Here is an 8,172-nt window from a genome sequence, read left to right on the forward strand (position 1 = left end):
TTATTATCTATTAGCTGTCTACCTACCTACCTATCTATCTATTGATCTATATCCATCCATCTACCTATCATCTCTCTGTCCAACTTTATCTATCTACTATCTATCATTATCCCTCTCTATTTTTAGCTATTATTCTCTCTCTCTGTCTCTGTCTGTCTGTCTGTTTGTCTGTCTGTCTTTCCCTCCTTCCCTCTTAGTTTATTAAATTTTCGGTTCCCTGGACAATTCGCTAAGATGATAAGTTTCAGAGTAGGTGCTAACTCACATTAAGAGAGGGAGTTTCTTAATCTGATGGTTCCTTATACCAGTGGAAATATATGTCTAGTCCCTAACCCCGATGTATGTATAGCTTCATTACTAGTCACTTAAGCCTGCTGTGATTTGAATGGGAGGCTTTGTTTCAGAATCAATAGGGAACCACATTTTGTGTATTGCCATCAGTTTCTGATATAAGCACCTTCTTATCATAGTCATACAGTGTAGATCCAAATAAAACCCATTATCCAGCTTTGTTGACTTTCCATTTATGGCACTTGTATTAATAGAGCTCTTTATATTCTCCCCAGAAGCTGATTTTTCCCAGTCATTAATTTGAGCACTTCTAAATAAAAGGTTTTCCTAGAGACTGACAGGGGTGTTTGAATTGGACAGTGGAACCGGAGCCCTTTACTTAGCTGGGTTCACACTTGTAAAACTGGTAGAAGGAAGAAGATACCATCCTACTGGTGGGGGAGTTAACAGTTTAAAATAGCTAAAACAAATAGTACATTTAAAGTTCACTATGTCCAGATGACAGGCTTAACATCAACCTTGGGAGAAGGTTCCAAAAACATGATGTGCCATCAAAAATATTTATTTTTTAAAAACCGGGCTTTCCCACACTTAGTGGGCTAGTGATCGTTCATCTCACGTGGCCTCTGTGATCAGATGAGGGGCAGCTTGGTGGTGTAGTTGATAGAACACTGGCCCAGTGTCCAGAAGGCCTGAGTTCAAACCCAGCTCAGATACTTAATAGCTGTGTGATCCTGGGCAAGTCACTTAACCCCCGTTTGCCACAGTTTCCTCATCTGTGAAATGGGGGTGATAATGGTACCTACCTCCCAGGGTTGTTATGAGGATCAAATGAGGTGAAATCTGTAAAGTGTTTAGCATGGTGCCTGGCACATGGTAAGCACTAAATGTTCGCTGCTATTAATTCTTCTTCTTCTTATTGCTATCAGATATAGGATGTGATATAGGAATGGACCTGAGCCAAGACTGGGAAAAAAGTGTAGAAAGTACAATACCTGAGCCATAGTCTTATTTTTTGTGTTTGATTTATGTTCTTTGCATACCTGACCTAGTTTTAATCATCCCGGAGTGGTAATGGGAGACACCACTGTCTCAATATTTGTGGCTATTTCAAATATACACTCTCCTATCAACTACAAACAGATGTATTCAGGAATCCTTCTCTGGATAAGGTTGTAGTGTAATTGCCAAGCCAGATAAATGTCTTTTGAATCTAGCTACTGCTTTAGACTTGTGTAACACTTAATGCCATTTTTTACAAGAGGCCACAGTTAAATCTAACATAATGCCACCAGGTGACTGAGAGAAGTATTTTTCAGTGTTAGACCAGAAGAAGTATGCAAGAAAAGGGGAAAGGGAAGTAAAAAAAAAACATTTATTAAAGTACCTCCTATGTGTTAGATGCTATGCTAAGCACTTTGCAAATATTATCTCATTTGATCAATATATTTGATTGATAGTAAACTGCCTATATCTGGAAGTAGGTTATAACAACATAAAGCCAAACAGAAATATAATTCATAACTCAGATTCTCAGATTAGAAAAAAAGCAATTTGGATACTCCATTTTCTAGGAAATTTATTCAACTTTTAAACACCCAAAGATAGTCCTGAAGGACTGACACTTGTATATTTCTTTTGGATTTTATTTCATTTTTTTCTAAGTGTGATTCATGTTAAAAAGAACTTGAAGAGGGAATTTTGCAAAGGGAAATTGCAAGAATTATTTAAGGAAGAGCAGATAGTTTTGGGGATTGACCTCAAGGTAAAAAGAGGTATATAGATTTCAATATATGAATCAATCATCAAGCATTTGTTAAGAACCTACTATATGACAGGAACTGTGCTGGGCATAGTATCAGAGACAAAAATAAGGCAGTCCCTGGCCTCAAGAAGCTTGCATTCTAATTCATTAAATGATTCTATTTAATCCTTTTTGTTGTTGTTCAGTCATGGTTCAGTTTTCTTGGCAAAGATACTCCAGCTCATTTTACAGATGAGGAACTGAGGCAAACACGGCTAAGTGACTTGCCCAGGGTCATATAGCTAGTGCGTGTTTAATCTTTTAGTCTTGTGTTTATGTTTTGTGTGCTTCTCTTAAATAAATTAAACTTTGCATCTCAATTCCTCCCCTCATCCCCAACTCCCAAATGGAAACAGATTACTAAATATCTGGTGAAATAGAGAAAAATATCTTGAGAGCATTGACAAGACGAAAAGAGGTACGTAGATTTAATTATATAATTATATTTCATTTTCTGTCCTGGGTCCTTGTCCGTTTTTGTCTGATGAAGAGAAAGCACCAAACAAGATTTACTTTGGGAACATCAGAATTTGCATTATGTTTATATCTCTGCAGAAACAGCAAAAATCTCATGGCTTCCATGGAAACACTGAAGCAAACAAGATGTAGAAATACGGGTTAGGCATTATTTTACTCAACAAATGCAAAAGAGTCATCTGGGTCCCTGAAGAATGAAGACAACTCACCTTCCCTTTCCACTCACTTCAGGGTCTTATGTAATCCTTCATACTTCTAATACCACTTTGCAGTTGAAACATTGCTCAGAACCCTCCCTCCCCCTACCCCCTCACTGCTACCCCAAACACTCCACAAAGCACTTGAAGTTGCTGGACAGTCATACAGAATCAGAGATTTAAAACTGGAAAGGACCTTAGAGGTCATCTAGTTCATCTTCTTTATGTTACAGACTAGGAAACTTGGGTCTAGTAAGGTTAATTGACTTATTCACTATCATACATGTGTAGTAAGTAATAGGAGTAGAATTTGCATTAAACCCTTCCGATTCTAGAGCCAGCAGCCTCCATGTTGCATGGTCAGCAACATTCCTTCCCTTGGGAAGGGCTGCATTCTCTAGTAACCTACTTTGTTGTTGTTTAGTCGATTAGTCATGTCTGACTCTTTGTGACCCCTTTCAGGGTTTTCTTGGCAAAGATCCTGGAGTGGTTTTCCATTTCCTTCTGCAGTTCTTTTTACAGATGAGGAAACTGAGGCAGAGAGGGTTAAGTCACTTGCCCAGGGTCCCACAGCTAGTAAGTGTCTGAGGCCGGATTTGAACTCAGGTCCTCCTGACTCCAGGGCTGGTAGTCTATCCACTGTACCACTTAGCTGCCTCCCTAGTAACTTATGAGATGTTCTATAAATTACAGTGCTACCTAGGGTTGAAGTTCCCCCAATGGGAGAAAACTCATTATCATCATAATGTCCTCAAGGTTAGAGATTGTCTTTTTGCCTTTCTTTGTATCCCTGGTGCTTAGCATGGTTCCTGGTACATAGTGGGTATTTCAAAAATGCTTATTGACTGACTGATTGACTTATGGTTCATAGAGAGTCCAGTCCCTTTCCCCCTGATCTGCATAGTCCATATAATTAAAAAAGTAGCTAGAATAAGGCAAAGTGCTTACTGTTTCGTATCATGCCTTTCTCGGGCTAGGCATCGACTGTTACTCTGTATGTGACCTAGATATTAGAATCGCAGAGTCTCTGAGCTAGAAGGAATCTCAGAGGCCATCTAAGCCATTGCATACCTGAATAAGAATTTTCTCTACAGCATCCCTGATAAGAGCTCATCCAACTGTGTTTGTTCCTAGAAAAGATAGGTCTTTGGATAAAAATTGTGCAACGGAAGAGTAGTGAGAAGCTCTCAAGGATGGAATTCTAAAGACAACAAAACATTCCAGTGAGAAGGAAAATTGGCCTTGTCTGAGGAGACAAGGATGGGTGCCATCTTAGGTTTTTAAAAGCCGTATGGGAAAGACGGAAGTCAGGAGCAGATAGCAGTATGATTTCAAAAGCCTAACACAGTCTAAGAAGAACAGTCAGAATTACCAAATTGAAGCTCATTGGCTTACAGTTTGTGGATTCTATTCTCTGTCCTTCAAAAGGGGGCAGGGAACAACTTTCCCCCTTCTCTATTACTGCAGTAACTCTACTGTTTTCCATGCTCTTTCAAAGACCGCTGACAGCAGTGCGGCAATCACACCTGCCATTTACCTTAGATTATAGCTCATCCGGACCTGATAATGTGACTGCATCAAGGCAATGGAGTTTTTTTTTTTTTTTTTTTTTACTATTTTCCTATTTTTTTTCCCTTGGGGATCTACTTCCCAGAGTTAGTTCCAAAGGCAGCAAGGTAGTACCATGGATAGAGTGCCAGGCTTTGTGACAGGAACGATAGTGTTCAAATCCAGCCTCGTTTACTAGCTGTGTGACCCTAGGCAAGTCACCTAACCATTCTTGGCCTCAGTTTCCTTAGCTGTAAAATGATAATAATAGTATGGGAATCAAAAGTGTGTGTGTGTGTGTGTGTGTGTTACAAACTTCCTAGGGTCATTGTGAGGTAATGAGATAATATTTGTAAAGTGCTTAGCACAGTGCCTGGCATATATAATAGGGGCTTAATAATCCTTGTTCCCTTCCTATTAGTCATTTTTGTTCTGTCTTTTCTAGTCCAAGGATAATTCTCCTCGACAGGGAGGAAACAGAATCAAACTAAGAGTGTAATAGCTTTGTTTTGTCTCTATCAGAGACATTACTGATGCTCTGCTATTTCTGGTGTTGTTCCGGTAGCTTCTGGCTTGGCCCAGGATCACATTGGGGCTCCACTTTTACCTCTACCCACTGTCATCTCTCAGGTAATTCATAAGGTTCCTTAAACAAGGACACAACAACAATACCAGAATGAAAGCCTCATCCATATTAACCTTGTTAACAAGGCATTGACCCTGACTAAAAGCTCATTTTGTCAACAGGGATGAATTTCCTATTTGCATTCCAGTCTAACATCTGGCAAATAACCATTTACATAGTAGTTTGCTATAAGGGTTAGCCAAGAGAGCAACCAAAAAGAAGACAAAAGACTGTGGAATTTGCTGTGAGCCTTTCTGGAGGGGAAGGGGAATTCTCCTGTGATCTCTCAACCTGTTCACTGCATTTGTCAGTCTGGTGTAACACCTATGCATGCACAAAGTGAAAACCGGAGAGGAGAAAGTGAAAGAACTGCCAGGACTCACTTCAGGTCTAAGTCAACATGGAGAATCGAATATTCCCTGAAAGAATGGAAGTGCTTTAAGGGGGAACAAAAGATTCAAAAGGAAGTAAAGAGGTAGAAGGGAATTCTTATCCATGTCAGGAAATTTGTGGGTGGAAAAAAATGGGACATAAATAGGGGAAGTAGATCAGTAAAATTCATGTCTATGTAACAGGCAAGAGGTTCTTCCTTTGGGAAGCAGGATTGGGCATCTTTGGGAGAAGCAAATTCTTGAGTTCAGAGAATTATTGTTGTTCAGTCATGTCTGACTCTTTGTGACCTCATTTAGGGTTTTCTTGGCAAAGATACTGGAGTGGTTTGACATTTCCTTCTCCGGCTCATTTTACAGATAAGGAACAGAGGCAAACAGGGTTAAGTGACTTGTCCAGGTAAGTGTCTGAGGCCAGATTTGAACTCGGGAAGGTGAGACTCCCTGACTTCCTAACTCTATCCACTGGGTCACCTAGCTGCAAGAAATAATGGTGTGGCTCTAAAGCCAAACTAAATCAATATGGGTCAGAGGAAGAAAAGGGGAATGGTAGTGGTGGGTCACTCCATGCTGAGAGGGTACTAAAGTAACTATTCCTATCTGTTGACTTGATATCAGCAATAGAAAAGGACCCTGTTTTTCGAGGTTATAAGCTAAGATGTGATGGAAACTACCCCAAAGTCATCAAACCTGACAACTACCACTATTCACTTCTGATGATTCACATGAGGACACATGATATTGGCCCAGAAATTAAGAAAGGAAAATCAACCACCTGAGCATGTAATGGGTGGAGGTGGAAATTAGGTGATATTCTCATTACTTTTTGTGGTTGAAAGGAGTGAATGCAGAAGAGAAATTCAGACATGGAAAGTGAATATTGGGCTAAGAAGATAAGAGGAGCATAGCTATAGAGCTGAGAGAGACCTCAGAGGTCAAACTTCTTCTTATACAGATGAAGAAAGGAAGGTCCAGAGAGGTTTTTGTGACAGGTCTAGGGCCATACATAATTAAGTAGCAAAGTCAATATTTGAACCCCTACCCTCTAATTCCAAAGCCGTAACTCTGCGCTGTACCATGATGCCTCTTACCTTGATGTCTAAGAATGAGTTTGGGATTGCTGTATCACAACTTGAAATATAGGAATAATGGACTTTCTTGGCAAGGGATTGCACTTCATAAGATCCATTAAAAACACATTTTTCTGGAGTCTTCTGAACCTCATCAAGAGAGTTTTAAACTGAAGAGGGAGAGCACAGATATAGGATGCAGCAAATAGCTTCAGATTTTTAAATTAAATTTAATTCTAATTTTATTTTTTATTTGTATTTATTTTTATATTTCTGTTAAAGAATGGCTCTCTGGGAGCAGGTGAAGGGAGGAATATAATGGGGAATATAGGTGAGATAAAAAAAATAGATCTGACAAGCTGGGTGCTACACAGGGAAGTAGTTACCACACAGGAACCATATTAGACTAAGAAGAGAGGACCAGTGATTCATGAAAGAAAATAGGCAAGGAGAGAGCCAGCAGGAAAACTCATTTCCCCAAATATCTCTCTCTCTCTCTCTCTCTTTCTCTCTCTCTCTCTCTCTCTCTCTCTCTCTTTCCCCCTCCATCCCTCCCTCCCTCCCTCCATCTATCTATCTATCTATCCATCATCTATCTGTCTGTCTGTCTATCTATGCATTATTTGAACAGGGTAGGGATTCTTTTTTAAAACAATATTTTATTTTCCAATTACATGTAAAAACAATCTTTAACCTTTTTTTCTACAAATTTGATATACTAGAGATTCTAAAACAAAGCAACCACTTTGATCCCATAGGTATCTCTGTGTCTTGGTGGAATGGGACTCATTCTTGGAAGCCTGAAATCTGGAAAACCATATACAGTAGCATTAAGAAGGATCAATTAAAAGTAACCTCTCAAACTTTCTCATTTGTGACATCATGTCTTTTAGTAGATGCTGTAATAAAAAGCACATACCAATCAAAAATTGACATGGAACAGGAAATGAGGGTGCTGGTGTTCTATCTGATTCCATGGTTTGAGAAGCTGTTCAGTGTTCAACGGGCAAACATGTTCCATTAGTAACTATTCATGTTTATATAAGAATGGAATAAAAAAATTTTCAATTTATGTGTATTATTGTTTCAGATTGCTAAGCCATTACGACATAAATATTTTTTAAGTTTTAACAACTAACCTAGCTACTTACTAAACAGAACTGTTAGGTATTTTCTTGACTAAATGCCATGAAAAAATTATTGGGACACTAAGGACACCATGAACCAAGAAAGTTTGGGAACCTCTGGGCTAGGTGATATCTGAAATCTCTTCTAATCCTCATGCTGTGATCTCATTATCCTGCTACAGACCATCTAGCTAGAAGGAAGAATTAGCTTAAGATCAGAGGAGAAAGATCTGCAACCTGTCATGGAAGCATGAGAAATAGTGATGGGGGATTTGAACTTTCTTGTCTATTTGCAAGTATTCTAATTCTGCCCATATCAAAGCAGCTGGGAAATTTGTGACTTATCTTAGGGATTATTTCATCCCTCAAATGGAAGAAGAAATGATGAAAGGAAATCATATTCTGGAGTGATTCTGACTGAGAAAGAAGCACTGGTTGCCAAAGAAAAAAAATGTTATTACAAACTTTGGGGGCAAATGACCAACTACTCCATTGTAGAGTGCCTGCTAGAAAGGGAGAGGGAAAGCTGAGCATAGTAGGTCATATACTTTAGCTTCGAAGATAGCAGATTTCAAAGGATTTAGAAAAGAGATGAACAGAAATCCTTTGGCCCAAAACACATCAGCCCCAGAGATAGTGGAATC

The sequence above is a fragment of the Trichosurus vulpecula genome, chromosome 8 (assembly GCF_011100635.1).
Source record: "Trichosurus vulpecula isolate mTriVul1 chromosome 8, mTriVul1.pri, whole genome shotgun sequence".
NCBI classification, from domain to species: Eukaryota; Metazoa; Chordata; class Mammalia; order Diprotodontia; family Phalangeridae; genus Trichosurus; species Trichosurus vulpecula.